Raw genomic sequence first — 19,109 nt, 5'->3', positions numbered from 1 at the left:
GAGTCAGATGGGAGCGAAATCCTCCTTTGTGTTTCCGTATGACCCCACTAGAATTGAAGCCATTTAATTACTCCAGCACCTCTCTTAAGTGCAACAGTACAATGGGATGTACCCCATGTTATAATAATACTCATACAAGGGCCATCGACCCATTTCAAGCCCTGGCTTCTCTTTCAAGTTCCAGCTTTCTAGAGAATCTTTCTGAGGAAGAAATTTTCAAACCATTAAATTGGTCGCATATAGTATGCTACCCAAATTATGATTCTAACTGTATTCCTAATAGTACCCATTGTTGCTTTGACAAAACTCACAATGCAGATACAAACGATACTTCTAAATGTGTTACTTGGAAATTAAACCAATCTCTTCAAGGAGTATTAGCAAAATTTCTACCACCTCCTGCAGGTGGGAAAGATCAGAGAAATAACTTAGGCCCTTTTAAGGACTGCCTTTCCCCCTTGCCATATGCCCTCCTTAACAAATATAACTCCACTAATGCCACAGTTATTGCAGCACCCCCGGGGCTCGTCTGGCTATGTGGGACTCCCAATAACTGGCTAACGGATCATTCAGAATTTCAAGAAGCTATTGCTTATACTCATCTCAGCAACTCTAAACATGGGGGTGACTGCACCTTAGGGACCTTGGCACCCCAAGACCTAACCATTATAAATATAACCATGGGTCCTGGGAGTCCATCTCTCAGCAGAAAAAAATGAGCTTTTGGTCTAGTAGTGGCTGGAGCTGCTGCCACTATAGCCGCTGCAGCCCCCTGGGGAGGCTTCGCCTATCATGAGGCCACTCTAAGGGAACTCACTAAGATTATAGAAGAAGTCTCCAAAGATACTGCTGGTACTCTAGCTGGACTCTCAAGATCAGTAGACTCATTGGCAAATGTAGTCATGGATAACCGCCTTGCCCTTGACTATCTTCTAGCAGAACAAGGAGGGGTATGTGCTGTTATCAATAAAACCTGCTGCACCTATGTAAATAACTCTGGAATGATCGAAACTAACATAAGGAAAATTTATGAACAGGCAGAATGGCTACATAAGTATAATCAACAGGGCCAAGGGATTAAAGAAGCCCTGACCTCATGGTTCCCTGGCTTAACATGGTTATTACCCTTCTTAGGGCCCTTAATAACACTGCTGGTTTTACTACTTTTAGGGCCTTGCTTATTTAATTTACTTGTTAAATTTGTTTCTTCTAGACTTAAGCAGTTCCACGTCAAACTGATGACGCTCCAAGGTTTCCAACCAATCCCTGAGAACGATGTCGAAGCTGACCAACATACAGCATCCGCGGTGGCCTCAGGAATTCCTCTTCAACCTCTAGATAGAATAGGGCGAGAGTTCCGTGGTTCTCAATAGACAAGGTCTACTGTCCAATCTAAGCCTGAAGCAGCTATGGAAGACGGATCTTCATCCTTCAACAACCCCAAAAAGATTTTTGAGAACCATGTCTCTCAGGGGGAAGTTGAGGCAGGAGATAGTCAGGAAGGAAGCTCCAGAGGCCCCCGCAGGGCTGAGGTAGAAAACCTCTATACATGACAAAGACCCCCTAAGACAGGTTGTTCCTGTTTACTGGGATAACTCTGAATCATAGAATGCGCCTGCGCACTACCCCTGATTCATTATAATATCATTATAATGAAATAACATCGTGGGACTCCCTTCTCCAGTAGCCAATCAAGAAAATCATAGGAAACCACACATGCGCAGTAGCTTTGAAATCCAACTCCTTGTACCTGCGCAGGAAAAGCCCGCCAAAGATGAGCAAGGGGGCTTCTGCCCTATAAGAATAGAATCCCCCAGCCCACGTGCCCCTCTTTTTCTCTGCTCAGAGCTGGCCCACTCCCGTGTCCTGTGGAGTGTACTATCACTTAATAAATCTTCCCTCTTTCTTTATGCTATAAACTTTGTGTGTTCGGTTCAATTCTTTGTCCTCGATCACTAAGAACCTGGTTACCTGTGCACACCTGTGACAGTACTTCATTGTGATTTTAATTTGCATCTCTGATAGCTAGTGATGCTGAGCATCGTTTCAGATGTCTCTGAGCCTTCTGTATGTCCTCCTTGGAGAAGTGTCTGTTCAGGTCCTTTCCCCCTCCTTTTTTTCCCATATTTTATTGTTGTTCAAGTATAGTTGTCTCCATTTCCCCCCTCCCCTACTCCCTTTGCCCCCTTTTTAATTGGGTTGTTTGTCTTCCTGGAGTGGAGTCGTGTGAGTTCTTCATATATTTTGGAGATCAAACCCTTGTCTGAGATATCATTTGCAAATATATTTTCCCATACAGTTGGTTCCCTTTTCATTTTGCTGATGTTTTCTTTAGCCATGCAGAATCTTTTTATTTTGATGAAGTCCCATTTGTTTATCCTTTCTTTTATGTCCCTTGCTCTAGGGGACATTTTAAAAATTTTGCTGTGTGGAATATCTCAGATTTTCCTGCCTGTGTTCTCCTCTAGGACTTTTATGGTGTTGTGACTTATATTTAAGTCTTTTATCCATCTTGAGTTAATCTTTGTGTATGGTGTAAGTTGGTGACCGAATTTCATTTTTTTTGCATGTAGCTGTCCAGATCTCCCAACACCATTTGCTGAAGGGCTACTTTTACTCCATTTTTGCTCCTGCCCCTTTTGTCGAATATTAATTGACAAGGCCATCATAATCAAAGCAGTCTGGTACTGGCATAAGAACAGATACATATAGATCAATGGAACAGAATAGAGAGCCCAGAAATAAACCCATGATAGACAATTATACACACACTCACATATACACTGGTAAGTAAAACATATACTTTTAGATGCTGGAGTACTAAAAAATATGAGGAAAAAGGTCATGTCAAAGTAATGTTATTGACCATCATTTACCTGAATGCTTACACATACTTGTCATGCATCACAAAGAACATTGCACATATTCTTCATATTCTTTTGTGTCCATGTTTTTAAAAAGATTGTATTTATTTTTATTTTTAGAGAGAGGGGCAGCAGGGGAGAAAGAGGAGAGAAACATCAATGTGTGGTTGCCTCTCACATGCCCCCTACTGGGGACCCGGCTCAACCCGGGCGTGTGCCCTGACTGGTAATCGAACCAGCGACCTGTTGGTTTGTTGGTGGGCACTCAGATCACTGAGTCACACCAGCCAGGGCCTGAGTATGTATTTTTAAATTATTATTACATACTAAATTCTCATCAGAAAGTTGTCTTTTTTTTGTTTTTCCTTTTGTTTTCTTTTCACTGTATTAATGTTTGCTTGCTCCAAACCTCAGAAAGTAGAAGTAATTTTGTCCTGAAATGTTTCTTTTCACTAAGTCTCGAGAGAGTTCTTGCAAAGGAGAGGATCATTTCAGCTGTCAGCTGGGTTTGTGAATTGCATATTCTGCACTAGAAACAGTGAAATTTTTTTCCTTATAGTATCTCCACTTCACTTAACCAACCTTATGTACTAGTAATAGCTAAATTAAGAGACATCCGCTCAAGTTTTATCTACGGAAGTTTTCCCTCTGGGTTTCCCCTTTTGAAGAAAAACAGTGAGACATAGAAGAGTCCTGGGACTACGCTTCCCAGAAGTCTGCGTGGCACCTACCCCATTGTGGCCCCTAGCATCTTGGCCCTTCCCATTACTAGCACCATATTTAAAACTACAACTCCCGGTGACCCTTCAAAGAGGGTTTCCCAGCAGCCACCTGGCTGAAGAGCCCCGCCCCTGGGAGCGGCTCCCTTGGCTCCAAGGAGCCCTCCGCCCGCCTCGGCTCATGTCACGTGATGCACCACCGCCAACCGGCCTTGGAGGAGGGTGGAGGGCGTTGGTCAAAGGCCGGAAGGCCGCAGGGGGAGGACCCTGGAGGGGGCGGAGCGGGGCCCGGGAGTCGAGCAGCCTGGCAACAGCGGTGGCGCCGGAATCCCCAGGTGGGTGAGCTGTTGCTGTGACTTGTCTTGGAGCCGGGCGTTGCGGGGACTCGTGGTGTGGGAGCATTGGGGGACAGGGAAGAAGAAGTTGGGATTTCCCAGGCCTGCGCGTTCCGCGGGGCCTCGCAGCACCAGAAGGGTAAGTGGGTTCACCCAAACTCCTTGGCTGTACCCGCCTGCCAGGTCTGAGGCCGGAGAGCAGTAGGCAAGTGTCTCCGGCTTCCAGGTTCCCCCAGTCCAAGGTCCCAGGCCCACGGGCGAAGGTCGGGTTGGGAATGGGGCTGGCGGGCCGGGGTGGGGGGGAGCGTGTGTTGCGGCCACAGCCTTGGCTTTACCTCCCGTTCCTGGGCGGCAAGTGGGCTCAGCGGCCGCCCTGTCTCCCTGGCGACACGCCTTGGCTGGTCCTCGCCAAGGCTTTCTGCGCGTGATGGGTGCTCGCCTCATTCCCCGTGGGTTCTACAGAGCGGCCACAGGCGGTCATTGGCCTTGAAGACTGGATACGTGTTCTTGGCCAATCTTTCTTTCTGTGTCACAAACAGAAGGCTTATTTGTTTTTGCAACAGTTGAACGAAGATCTGAAAGGGAAAGGTTAGTTCCCTGATACGCAGTCTGAAGTATGCACAGGCGCGTGCAAGCGCGCCCTTTGCTGGGGTCCCTCCCTTAACTGTCTTTTGCTCTGCTCGGGAAGTGAAAACTAATTTTAGTTTTTGCCTAAGCATAGAAGAAATGATTCTCCTGCAAAAATTATCCTCTTAAGCTTTTTGTACGAATATAAAGTATGAGGCAAAGTGGGTTGTAAGTGGTTTTGGAACAGACATACTAAACCTTCGCAAGAATGGAATCATGGCATATTAGAATTGACTGGGGCCTTGAAGTTCATATAGTTCATTTATTTACTAGATGGGGAAACTGAGGCCCAGAGAGGGTAACTAATGTGACACAGGCTGCCGGGCAACCTAATGGCAAAGCAGTATCATAAGTCAGGTCAGGGGATATCTTGGTGGCTGTCTAGCCTGGGTAGTGTGTGTTTTTTTTTAAACCACAGTTCAGTTTGTGTTCTTTGTAAAATATCTACCTTAGAGTCTTGAGACTGAGCCAGCGATTTTGCTATAGTTCAAACTGTTTTGAATTTCCTTTAAAACCAGTTTACCAGCCAAATAGCACAATGAAACTTGTTACTTTATAGAGACATTTTTGTTTTCATTCAACATATATTTTTGGGCAAGATCACTTATTCATCAGATTTGACTCTGAATGTCTTTTGGCTATTTCCAAAACCAAACCTACCCTTAAGAGATTCCACACCATGGAAAACATTCAAACCATTGGTGCTGCCAGGGTATAGCAGCCTCCTGAGGTACTAGAATGTGGAGAACACTTACTGGGGCTTTGAGATTCTAATATGGTTATTAAATTATTGATCTCCTTACCTTAGAGTTCTAACATACTGATCAAGTTGTCAATTGTTTTGTTCAACCAGAAGGCCCATGGTGTCCTCCCAGTGTGTAGCAGACAGCACCACTGATGAGGTCTCTGCCTTACAGAGCTAATGTGTGGGGAATCAGACAATAAAAGAAAGCTATATTTTCTAGTGGAGATGAGCAATATGAAGAAAAATAGAGCTCTAGAACTCTATGATGACTATACAATGGGCTAGCATGAATGAGAGTGACTTGGGCATTACATGGGATTGCTAGTTTTAGACTATCAACTGCTACTCCATTACAGCAAATAAATCGAAAAGTAAATCTGTCTGAATGAAAGAGATTCTTTGGAGTCCATCATTTCTCCAGCCATTGCCTTTTTGATGATAAGTTCATCACAGCCTCATTTTTAGTTGCTTTTCTTTCCCCTTATATGCAAACAGTAAGTGGTTTCAAACATCTAGAGAGATGGTCTTCAAGTCCTTTGCTGTCTCAGCAGTTACCTCAGTCTAAGGCTCTGCTAAGGTCAGTGTTGGTTGTTGATTTCATGCTGGTGTCTGCTGGCCTCAGGCTTCCTTACACAATGATTTCTTTTCCTGAACATTGGTTTGTACTGGGAACCTACTATCTGAAATGCTTGTCAACCTTCGTGTTGCGTGGTTTGTAAAGACATAAGTTCATTTTGAAATTACAGGCATACTTCGGAAAAATTGCAGGTTCAGTTTCAGACCATCAGAGTGAAGTAAGTATCACAGTAAAATGAGTCATCTTTTTGCTGGTGGAGGATCTTGCCTTCAGTTTGTAAAAAAAAAAAAACAAAAAACAAAAAAAAACCCCAAAAAACAAACAAACAAAAAATCCCACATCTGAGGCATGCTAAAGCGAAACAACAAAACAAGGTGTGCCTGTAGCTCTAGAGTAAAGAAGCACTTGACTTCTTAAGAACAAGAGTGCCAATAAACTGACATTACTTATAGCTTACTATAAAAGTTTATCTGCTCAGTTCTCTCATATTCTGTATGTTCAGTGGCCTCAAAGCAAATGTTTTCATTTGTACAGGTTCTGAAAAATGATTTAAGTTACATAATATATGCCAGTACTCTTTGTTCCAAAATGAAAGGAGGATTAACAAAATGTAGTTACTTTAAAAACCACTGAAAGAACATGTGGTTCTTGCTCTTATTGAGTGCTCCAAAATAAGGAGAAAAACAGAGCCTCTTCAAGGTTTAGTAGGTGACATTTTGAACTGGTGGCCAAAGGGTTTCAATGGCTAGAATTTCTTGTTATTTCTAAAGTTTTTAAAAATTGTATAAGAGAATAAGAGGTTATTTTCATTATTCTTTAGTAACTCCCCTTTCCTGTTTCTGACCTCTTTGAAGTTCTGCTTTTTAAAAAAACTTTCTAGCTTCTCAGCTCATTATTCCTTTCTGGCAGATGGGGGGACATGGGCTAAGTTGGTGACTTGGGATTTGAATCCTGGCTCTAAATATTACCTGTGTGAGTTTAGGCGAGTTACCTCTGTGCCTCAGTTTCCTTATCTGTAAAATGAAAATAATAATAGTACCTTCCTCAAGGGGTGTTGGCAGGACTGAGTGATAATCTATGTTAATCTGTGTTAAGTGTTCATAATAACATCTTGCACATAGTGGTCTCTAAACAAAAGAACTACATGAAACTCCCTTCTTTTGACTTAAACTACATGGAACTCCATTCTTTTAAAGAAAAAAATGGTTCTGGACATGTTTTAATAAATGTTTGGAAATCTAATAAGCCTGATTTTCTAGAAATTTCTCTAAATTATTAACTCAAGCTTTTAGTTTCAGGTGATGTTGCAGCCGTGTTCACAGTTCTTGCAGTGCCATGTTACCTTTACTGTTTAGACTCAAACAATTAGGTGCCATATTTTGTTTGTTATTACAGATAAGAATAGAGCAAGGGAATCCTTCAAATTCCTCTGCTTTGAAAGCAATAGGGTACCAGGAGACCCAGTTGCAATTAGTCATGTGAGATCCAGCTGTCATCCTGTACTGGAGGATGGTTTTTCATGTTGAGTGTTTACAATGTGTTTTCCCACAGATCACACCAGGACAATCTCATATTTTTTTTGTCTTTAAGAATGTGACAAACATTTCTTCAGAAAATTGGCATCCTGTACTAATAGTTTCTTTCTCTTTCTACCTGAGGAACAAGTAGTGGTAAAAAGCCTTGTGTCTGTGTGATGTGATAGAGAAATCTCCTTGAGTTTGGATTCCACAAGTCAGGTTCAAGTCGGAGTTCTGCACCGTAAATCTATAATAAGGGACAAGTCATTTTACCTCACTGCTGGTGGCTCTTTCATTTGTAAGATAGATCTAAGAAAACATGCCTTGCCAAACTCCCAGAGCTCTTCAGAGAGTCAGATGTGCAACAGCACCCTTTGAAGACAGTGTGGCATTATTGTTATTGCAGTCATCTATTATATATGCCATCACTATTTGGAGAACTGATGTTAGAGGGCAGTGTCTTTCCTGTTCTTGGATCATCTCCCCCATAGCTGTAGGTATGCCTCTGCCTCACTCTCTCCTGCCAGCATTCAGATATGCAAGTGTTTTTTATTGCCTCTCAAATGCACTTGAAACCATTGGTGTACCTTCCGAGCTTCTATTTTCTTTATTCCTAAAATGATAGTACTGTGTAACCAACAATCACAAGGCCATCTCTCCATAATGGAACATTGCCTGCCTTTTTCTGCAGTGTCTCAGAAAGGAAGACTTTCCTTTTTTCAAATCAATACCCTACCTTAGCTCCTTAGTGCAGCTTGAGGCTCTACTGAGTTCCTCCACCCACACTAGATTGGATGCTCACCCTGTTGGGTTTGGACAAGAAGAAATCCAGGGACTCATTTGCTCTCCAGGTCCACACTGCCTTCCTTGTTTGTACAGGACAGGTGCCAAGTGCTCTTTTTTTGTGACTTGAATTTATTTCTCAATATCTTGAAATGACTCCATAAGTAGCTCTTAGAAATTTCATGTACTTATTATATTAGTTTAGTATTGTGTTCCTCAACTTTTTGTCTTCATATGGAACACTTGTGTATTAATTTCAGTATTAATTTTTTTCATCTTCCAAGCTCATAAGAAAGATGGCTGAGGTTGGAGACATTATTCTGGCTAGGTGAAACCTAACATGGCCCTCTTCATGCAGTACACATTTACTAAACATGCTTTAACTTGAACTGGGCAAGGGAGGACAGTTTACACTTATTTGGATATGTTCATTTCAACAAATTCTGCTGCCAGTCTAGGGATTATATTCCATGACTGCAAGATGAAGCAAAGAGCTCATGCTTAGCCTTTCTTTCCATGGTCAATTAGCAAATGAATAAGAAAGTTCTTTGAGTCCAGTGCTGGGAGAGCGCTCACACATTGCTTTCCCACCCTTCCCAGCTTCTGGATTTTTGGACTATTGTCATGAGTACTTTGTAATTATGTTCGTTTCCCCACCCCCACCCCCACAGAAAGGCTAAGGGAAGTTGAAGGGTAATAACTGAAAGTAAAAAGAAGAGTAACTTGTTTGTCACTCCTCCAGTTTGGATTCCCTTGCCTGCAGACCTTGACGACACAATGAGGCCCTTTCTTTAGTTTTTGGTCATTGTTATATGTTGCTATCACATCCTTGAGATTTTTGTGAGAAGGAAACACTGTTTCCCAGTGACTCTTAGAATGTAAGGGACTGTTACATCAAGGTGTCCTGCTTTCGCCTCTTAGTGGGACCTCTGGAGGCAAAGGTGGGCCCTGAAGGGGATTTGTAGCATCAGGTGGTGGTGCTTGTAATGCCCTTCCTTGTCTGAACTTTAAATTCCTTCATGGCCCTAAGACAATTTAGGTGGGGAATGAGGAGAACTGAGACTGTGCTGTCAGAACTCATTCCAACAGGGCTGTAATTGGCTTGAGCTGTTTTACTGAAATAAGAAATGTCCCTGCACAGCAGTGACCCCCAGCCATGACATGTCAGTACTATTTGTGGGTCACATTGAGAAGGAAGACTTGCACTTGGTTTCAGTGAGACCCCAGAAGGGTGCTGCCCTTGACCTTGTTATGTGGCAGGCAAGAAATAAGAAACCCCAGTCAAGATTCCATTTTGAGCTTCCTAGTCCAGAAGTGTGCCTTGCACTCATCAGTGATTCTGGTCTGAGAGCAAGTTCAAGTCCCTACCGCCCTCACATAGAGAAGGCAATTGGAGCTGGCCCTCACCTCTTTGTAACCCTTGTTGCAAGACATAATAACTCATTTTGAAAGTTGATGCTGAGTGTAATCCTGCTGGCCATTCCTTTTCTTTGCTATTATCAACTCTGAATTGATGTGATCATTCCCCCAGAGGTTCTCATCACTTTATGTAACCAAATAGTTTTTCCTTGTCGGTAAAGAATATCATGATACCCATGGTGCTCCTCAGCTCTGGGAAGTTTAGGAGAAATGCAGAATCTTAGATGAAATCAATTTTTATAGTAGATTTTGATTTAACCCAGTATATCCACAATATCATTTCAACATGTAGTCAGTATAAGAATTAGTACAATGTCTTCCCCTTTTTCTAGACTAAGTTGTTGAAATTTGGTGAGTACTTTATATTTACTGCATCCCTCAGTTTGGACTAACTATATTTCATATGTTCATTTACATGAACAATTTATATGTTCATCACATATTTCATGTGATTTATATGGCCTAGTGGCTCCAGTGCTGGACAGCCCTGTTTGGAGAGATACATTTTGACCTAAATTTGCTGGTGAGGTCAGCAGATTGACTGTCAAGGCCACTGCCACCTCATTATAACCTTGTGTTAATGGTCTATGTAATCTGGGTCAAGCCCTTTGCCCAGTGCTATGACATAACATCTCATTTGAATTCTCAGAGCATTCCCACTGAGTACCAGAGAGTTCTTTTCTCCATTTCAGTTTGGTAAGCTGGTTTAAGAAGTCAGCATTGATATACATGTGAAATGCAAGCACCTTTGTTGAGGGCATCTTCAAAGAACTTGAGGAACTCCTTCTCTGGCTCTTCAGAGCCGGGCTCTGAAGTCCCTCAATGTAAGTTTGTGTGTGTTTTTTTTTTTAATTTTTAATTTTATTTTAATCATTGTTCAAGCACAGTTTTCTCTGTTTTACTAATGTAAGTTTTCTTGGGCTGGAAAACCTGGTGTTTTGCCATGCTGGCTGCTTTTTAGCATCACCTAGAGAGCTTTAACAACTTGCTGACCAGGCCCCACCCACAGACCTTCAGATTATTTTGATCTGGGGGAGATCAGACATCTGCATTTCATTTTATTTTTATTGTATTTCCCCCATTACCATTTAGTCCCCTTATACTCCTTCCCCCTGCAATCACCACACTGTTGTCCCTGTTCATGAGTCCTTTGTCCTTTTTACTCAATCTCTCCAACTCCTACCCTCCCCAGCATACTTAGCTGTCATCCTGTTCTCTATCTGTGAGGCTATCTGCATTTCTAAGTGCTTCAGTGATTCTGGTGTGCTCCGTGGGAGTAACTGATAGGAACGCACACGTCCCCAACCTGATAGCCCTGCTAATCATTTGGACTTCAGGTTGAAATGCAGATTCAGACTTGGTGGGTCTTCCGCTGTTGGAGAACACTTCTCAGTTGCAGCAAGATCCCAGTTGATGCCCTCATGCTGTGCACTTTGACTTTGAGCAGCTAGCTGGTCAGAATCACCTGAGGGCATGGCTCAAATGACAGCTTCACTGGCAGGCAGGCTGGAGTTTCTGATTCTTTTGGGGCCCAGAATCTGTATTTGAAAGGGTGCAATATTTTCCATATTTTACCAGAAAGTATTATGTTTACCTTAGGTTTTGTGTAAGCATACATTTGGTGCTCATTTTTTTTGCATAAATAGATGTTGAATTTTTATCAACCTTCTTTTCTGCCTTGATGGAGATACATTCCCCTCCCCTCTTTAAATCTATTGAACATGAGTTACTAAAAGAGATTTTCTAGTATAACATGCAACATTAATTAGCTTTGCACTGCTACATCTAAACCCAGTTGTTTCTTACTGCTGGATTTGATTGGTAGTATTTTCTTCAGGATTTTTACATCTGTATTTCTGAGTGAGATTTGGCTTTAATTTTCCTTTTCTGTGCTGTCCTTGTCTAGCTTAGTATCATTTTGCTAGCCTGGTAAAGTGAGTTGAGAGTACTGGGATTCCCTTTTCCTGATCTCTTAGAAGTTTGTATAAGGTTGGAGTTATCTGTTACTTTAATGTTGTGGTAAGAACATACCCCTAGAACTACCTGGGCCTGGTGTGGGAAGATTTTGAACTACCAGTTAATATCTGCTATATCTGTAGTTATGTCTGTCTTTTCATTCTTAAATCTTAATATTATTTATTTTTGCCTTCTGTCTTTTTTCTTGATTACTTTTACCAGGGGTTTGTCAGTTGTGGTTATGCAGTATGAGGTTTGTCACTATGTAGAAATGAATGTGCATAATTATATTCTCAAGTTATTTTGATTAATTTTTAGCGAGTAAAAATTTCATGATTTTAAGTCAAATTAATATCAAGGCATATTCTGAGAACCTTTACTTCCATGCCTGTCTCCTGTCAGATATGCTGTCCACCGCCCCCCACCCCACCAATCAATATCATCAGTTTTTAGTTCATTCTTCTGTATTTCTTCTTTTGCAAATTTGATCAGGTGTGTACACTCTCACACACACATTTGCATTTCCTCCTTTTCTTACACCAAAAAAGTATACTACATACATTATTCAGCTTCTTGTTTTTTTTGTTTGTTTGTTTGTTTGTTTTTCATTTAAAATATACCCTGGAAATCACTCTTCATTTTCTCCTTCTGTCTTTAGGTTTATTCTGCTGTTTGGATATTTCAAAACATACATTTATTTATTTATTTATTTATTTATTTCTAGTATATTCTGATTTGCATTGTGATTATTTCATTCACCTGTAAGTAAGTTGCTTAGAAGTCTGTTTTTAAATTTACAAATACATTTTCTAGGTATTTTAAGATCTGGTTTCTTTTTTAAAAATATTTTATTTATTTATTTTTAGACAGAGGGGAAGGGAGGGACATAGGAAGAGAAAAATCAAAGTGTGGTTGCCTCTTGCATGTCCCCTACTGGGGACCTGGCCAGCAACCCAGGCACGTGCCCTAGACTGAGATAGAACTGGCGACCCTTTGATTCCCAGGCTGGTGCTCAACCACTGAGCCACACCAGCCAGGGCTAAAACCCGATTTCTAATTTAACTTCATTATGGTCAAAGAATGTGATCTGAATAGTTCTTTGAAATGTGTTGAGGGCAGGTTTATGTAGTATCTTGTGGTTTTCTTCTTTTTCTTAGCAGAATGCTAAGAAAATCCATATTGTCTCATGTATCAGCTGTTACTGAGTAGCATTCTGAAGTGGGGCTGTAACATAATTTGTCCATGTCCATGAACATTGAGTTGATTTCATTTTTTGGCCATTATGAATTGAGTGCTATGAACATTTTTTATAGGTCTTTATGTGGACTTGTGTTTTTGTCTTGTGTAAATACTTAACTGTTGCATTGCTGAGCCATATACTTAGTGTATATCTAACTTTACAAGAAACTGTCAGACTATTTTCCAAAGTGGCTGTGCCATTTTGCATTCCCACTGGCAAAGTAAAGTATGAGAGTTCTGCATGGGCCATGTCCTCACTGTTATTGGTTATTATCTGTCTTGTTAAATTGCAGCCATTCCAGTGGTTGTGTAATGGTAGCACATTGTGGTTTTAATGTGCTTATTCCTAATAACTAGTGATGGTGAGTATGTCTTCATGTGCGTATTGGCCATTCGTATATCTTTGGTAAAGTGTCTGCTTAAATCTTTTGCCTGTTTCTAATTGGATTGTCTGTCTTATTATTGGATATAAGACCTCACATATCAGATATATGATTTTCAAGTACTTTCTCCCAAACTGTGATTTATCCTTTTGTATTCTTAACTGTGCCATGGAAAGAGTGAAGATTTTTCATTGCGATAAAATCCAGGTTATCATTTTTTTTCCCACTTATGGCTTATGCTTTTTGTGCTCTCAGAAATCTTTGCCTAACCTAAATTCCCAAAGATTTTCTCCTATGTCTCCCTATAGGACTTTTACAGTTTTAGGTTTTATGTTTAGCTCCATTGTGGCAGACAGACCCTAGGGTGGCCTTCCCCTACCCCTTGATTTTCACCTCCTAGTACTCGCACCCTGTGTAATCTCCTTCCCTTGAGTTTACAGTGTTATGAGACCTTGAGCAGAAGATCCAGCTAAGCCATGCTGAGACTCTTGACCCATGACCCATGGAAACTGTGAGATAATTAATGTGTTCTGTTTAGCTACTGAGTTTGCGGTGCAGCATTGTAAAACTAATTAACACTTCTATGCTTCAAGTTATTTTTGTGTATTGGGTAAAGTAAGGATCAAGTTCCAGCATCATTTGTGGAAAAGACTATTCTTCTCCCATTTAATTACCTTGGTACTCTTGTTTAAAATCAATTGGCCATTTCTAGGACCTCCAAAAGATGGGCCTGATTTGGGGCTCTATTGTATTCCACTGATGTGTATAACTATCCTTATGCCGGTAGCACAGTATCTTGATTATGGAGGCATTGTATATAGTGGGTCTGGAAATTGGATAGTGAAAGTACCCCAATGTTATTCTTTTGTTTTTCTTTCAAGATTATTTTGGTTATTCTTGGTTCTTTGCTTGTCTATATATATTTCAGAATCATCTTGTCAATTTCTACTACAAAGCCCATTTGGATTTGATAGGTATTGTATTGAATCTACATATAATATTGACATCATAACAAAATTGAGTTTTCTGATCCTTGAGCATAATATGTTATTTCCATGTATTTAGGTCTTCTTTAATTCCCATTGGCAAAGTAAAGTATGAGAGTTCTGCATGTTTCTCACAGCTGTGTTTTATAGTTTTCAGCTATGGATCTTATGTATATTTTGTTAAATATATCCATTAATATTTGTATATTATACAAATGATATTTCATACTTTAGTGCCCATTTGTTCATTACTAACAATACAAATACAATTCATTTTTGTGTTGACTTGGGTATCATGCAACCTTAATAAATTTATTCATTCTATGGTTTCCTATAATGTTCTTAGGCTATTTTTACATACATGATCATACCATCTGCAAATACACTTTTACTTCTTCCAATATGTTATGCCTTTTTTTTTTCCATCCCTGAAAGATATTGAATGCAAACAATAAGAGCACCTTCATTTATGTTGTTCCAACACTGAGGGGAAAGTATTCCATCTCTCACCATTAAGTATGATGTTAGCTATAGGTTTTTCATAGGTTCCCTTGACTATTCCTAGTGTGCTGAGAGTATATTTTTTATCATGATTAGATGTTGGTTTATGTTTGTAGAATTATGAATGTTTCAGATAACATCTGCAGAAAGACAGTATACCTCATGAATAGCCCTATTGGGAATTCTTTTGATTTTTTAAAAATTTTGTTTTATTATAATTGTTGTTCAAGTACAGTTTTCTGTCTTTTACTCCCATCCCAGCCCACCCCTCCACGGAGCTCCCCACCACCCTGCCATTTCAACTTGCCTCAGTTTTTTGTCTGTGAGTCCTTTATACTTGTTCCTATACACCCTTCCCCTTTTCCCTTGAAATTCTCTCCCCTCTCTACTCTGGTCATTGTCAGCTTGTTCTCTATTTTGGTGTCTTTGGTTATCTTTTGCTTGTATGTTTGTTTGTTGTTTAGGTTCCTGTTAAAGGTGAGATTGTATGGCATTTGTCTTTCACTGCCTGGCTTATTTCACTTAACATAATGCCTTCCAGTTCCATCCATGCTGTCACAAAGGGTAGCAGCTCCTTTCTTTCTGCTGCATAGAATTCCATTGTGTAAATGTCCCATAGTTTTTTGATCCATTCATTTACTGATGGGCTCCTAGGTTGCTTCCAGCACTTGGCTATTGTAAATTGTGCTGCTCTGAACATTGGGGTGCATAGGTTCTTTTGGATTGGTGTTACACGGTTCTTAGGATATAATCGCAGCAGTGGTATTGCTGGATCAAAAGGCAGATCCATTTTTTGTTTTCTGAGGAAATTCCATACTGTTCTCCATAGTGGTTGTGCCAGTCTGCAGTCCCACCAACAGTGCACTAGGGTCCCCTTTTCTCCACAACCTCTCCAACACTTGTTGCTTGTTGCTTTGTTTATGATGGCCATTCTGACAGGTGAGAAGTGGTATCTCATTATAGTTTTAATTTGCATTTCTCTGATAACTAGCGATATTGAGCATCTTTTCATGTGTCTCTGGGTCGTCTGTATGTCCTCCTTGGATAAGTGTCTATTCAAGTCCTTTGCCCACTTTTTAATTGGGTTGCTTGTCTTCTTAGAGTGGAGTCGTGTAAGTTCTTTATATATTTTGGAGTTCAAACCCTTGTCTGAGGTATCATTGGCAAGTATGTTTTCCCATACAGTTGGTTCTCTTTTTATTTTAATACTCTTTTCTTTAGCCATGCAGAAGCTTTTTATTTTGATGAGATCCCATTTGTTTATTCTTTCCTTTGTATCCCTTGCTCTAGGGGACATATCAGTAAAAATGTTGCTGTGTGAAATATCTAAGATTTTCCTGCCTACGTTCTCCTCTAGGACTTTAATGGTGTCATGGCTTATATTTAAGTCTTTTATCCACCTTGAATTTATTTTTGTGCATGGTATAAGTTGATGCTCGAGTTTCATTTTTTTGCACATAGCTGTCCAGTTCTCCCAACACCATTTGTTGAAGAGGCTATTTTTACTCCATTTTATGTTGCTGCCTCCTTTGTCAAATATTAATTGACTATAGAGACTTGGATTTATTTCTGGGTTCTCTGTTCTGTTCCATTGGTCCATGTGCCTGTTCTTATGCCAGTACCAGGCTATTTTGATTAGAGTGGCCTTGTAATATAGTTCAGTATCAGGTATTGTGATCCCTCCTACTTTACTCTTCGTTCTCAAAATTGCAGCAGCTATTCAGGGTCATTTATGATTCCATATAAATTTTTGAAGTGTTTGTTCTATGTCTGTGAAATATGCCATTGGTAATTCAATAGGTATTGCACTGAATCTGTAAATTGCTTTGGGTAGTATGGACATTTTGATGATGTTAATTCTTCCAATCCATGAACACAGTATATGTTTCCATTTGTTTGTGTCTTCCTTGATTTCTTTCTTCAGCGTAGTGTAGTTTTCTGAATACAGGTCTTTTACCTCCTTGATGAGATTTATCCCTAGGTGTTTTATTTTTCTTCTTGCTATATCAAATGGGATTTTTTTCTTGATTTCTGCTTCTGCTGCTTCATTGTTGGTATACAAAAATACCTTTGGTTTCTGCATATTGACTTTGTATCCCGCTGTTTTGCCAAATTGGTTTATTAGGTCGAGCCGTTTTTTGGTGGAGTCTATAGGATATTGCATGTACACTATCATGTTCTCTGCAAACAGTGATAGTGTGTTTCCTCCTATCCAGTTTGGATGCCTTTTATTTCTTTTTCTTGTCTGATCACTGTGGCTAAAACTTCCAGTAATATATTGAATAGAAGTGGTAAAAGTGGACAGCCTTGTCTTGTTCCTGATCTTAGTGGAAAAGATTTTAATTTTTGCCCATTGAGTATGATGTTGGCTGTACGTCTGTCATATATGGCCTTTATTATGTTGAGGAATGTTCCCTCTAGTCCCACTTTGCTGAGTGTCTATCATAAATGGGTGCTGTACCTTATCAAATGCTTTTTCTGCATCTATTGATATGATCATGTGGTTTTTGTCTTTGCTTTTGTTTATGTGATGTATTACATTTACTGATTTGCAAATATTGTACCATGCTTGATCCCTGGAATGAATCCCACTTGGTCATGGTGTATGATCTTTTTAATGTACTGTTGGATGTGGTTTGTGAATATTTTATTGAGGCTTTTAGTTTCTGTGTTCATCAGTGATATTGGCCTGAAGTTTTCTTTCTTTGTTGTGTCTTTATCTGGTTTTGGGATTAGGGTGATGTTGGCTTCATAAAGAGTTTGGGAGTCTTCCATCTTTTTGGATTTTTTTAAAGAGTCTGTGAAGGATATGGGTAGCTTTTTCTTAAATGCTTTGTAGAATTCTCCTGTGAAACTGCTGAATCCAGGGTTTTTGTGTGTTGGGAGTTTTTTGATTACTGCTTCAATTTCATCTGCTGTTATTGGTCTGTTCAGGTTTTCTGCTTCTTCATTGAATTTTGGAAGATTATATTTTTCTAGAAATTTGTCCATTTCACCTAGGTTTTCAAATTTCTTGGCATATGGTTCTTCATAGTAATTTCTTACAATCCTTTGTATTTCTGTGGTATCAGTTGTAATCTCTCCTCTTTCATTTCTGATTGTGTTTATTTGGGTCTTCTCTCTTTTTTTCTTGATGAGTCTGCTTAAAGGCTTGTCAATTTTGTTTATCTTTTGAAAAAAACTCGTGGATTCTTTCATCCTTAGAGTTGTGTTTTTACGCTGTATGTGATTTAATTCTGCTCTAATCTTGGTTACTTCCTTCCTTCTACTTGCTCTGTGCTGTCTTTGTTGTTGTTCCTCGAGTTCTTGTAGGCGTAAGGTTAGGTTGTGTGTTTGAAATGTTTCTATCTTTTTTAGGTAGGCCTGTATTGCTATACACTTCCCTCTCAGGACTGCCTTTACTGTGTCCCATAAGTTTTGGGTTGTTGTGAGTTCATTTTCATTTGTTTCCAGAAACTTTTTGATTTCTTCCCTAATCTCATTCTTGACCTATTCATTGTTTAATAGCATGCTATTCAATCTCCATGATTTTGAGTGTTTTGGATTTTTTCCCTTGGGGTTGGTTTCTAGTTTCAATCCCTTGTGATCCGAGACTATGCTTGGTGTGATTTCGGTTTTCTTGAATTTGCTGAGTCTTGTTTTGTGTCCTGTCACATGGTCTATCTTTGAAAATGCTCATGTGCATTTGAAAAGAATGTGTAATTTGCTTCTTTGGAATGAAGGGCTCTATATATATCAGTTAAGCTCATTTCATCTAGGGCATTGTTCAATGCCACAATGTCTTTGTTGATATTTTGTTTGGAAGTTCTGTCCATTTTTGACAGTGGGGTATTAAAATCCCCCACTATAATTGTGTTGCTGTCAATATCTTTCTTGAAGTCCTTTAAGATTTTCTTTATGTATTTGGGTGCTCCTATGTTGGGTGCATATATATTTACAATATTTATGTCTTCTTGGTGGATTCTTTCCTTGAGTATTATAAAGTGACTTTCTGGGTCTCCCTTTATGGCTCTTTTTTGGAAGTCTGTTTTGTCTGATATGAGTATTACTACCCCGCCTTTTTTTGTGTGTCCATTTGCTTGGGAAATTTGTTTCCAGCCCTTCACTTTCAGTCTGTGTAGGTCTTTTGTCCTGAGTTGGGTCTCTTGCAGGCATCATATGTGTGGGTCATGTTTCCTTATCCATTCAGGTATTCTGTGTCTTTTGATTGGAGCATTTAATCCACTTACTTTTAAGGTTGTTATTGATAGGTCCTTATTCATTGCGATTTTCATACCTGCATTCCTGTCTCTTTTCCTTCCTTTCCTTAAAGCAGTCCCTTTAGCATTTCTTGCAGAGCTGGTTTTGTCTAGGTGCATTATTTTAGACTTCTTTTGTTTGGGGAGCTCCTTATTTGGCCTTCTATCTTTATTGATAGCCTTGCTGGGTAAATTAGTCTTGGTTGCAGACCTCTGGTTC

General features: G+C 39.9%; 1 protein-coding gene across 5 annotated transcripts in view; it reads left to right on the top strand.

The window, feature by feature from the left end:
- The first annotated feature begins 3,834 nt into the window (after nt 1–3,834).
- Nucleotides 3,835–19,109, top strand: part of MTM1 (myotubularin 1) — a 154,295-nt gene continuing 139,020 nt past the window's right edge. For 2 of the 5 annotated variants that reach the window (XM_036016732.1, XM_036016730.1), the window contains exon 1: nt 3,844–3,918. The gene's annotated coding sequence lies outside the window, so the exon portion shown is untranslated. The other 3 variants (XM_036016731.1, XM_036016729.1, XM_028522491.2) reach the window with 2 other exon arrangements.

The sequence above is a fragment of the Phyllostomus discolor genome, chromosome X (genome assembly GCF_004126475.2).
Source record: "Phyllostomus discolor isolate MPI-MPIP mPhyDis1 chromosome X, mPhyDis1.pri.v3, whole genome shotgun sequence".
NCBI classification, from domain to species: domain Eukaryota; kingdom Metazoa; phylum Chordata; class Mammalia; order Chiroptera; family Phyllostomidae; genus Phyllostomus; species Phyllostomus discolor.
Note: the sequence above shows the minus strand (reverse complement) of the source record. Positions and strands in the feature narration are given on the sequence as shown.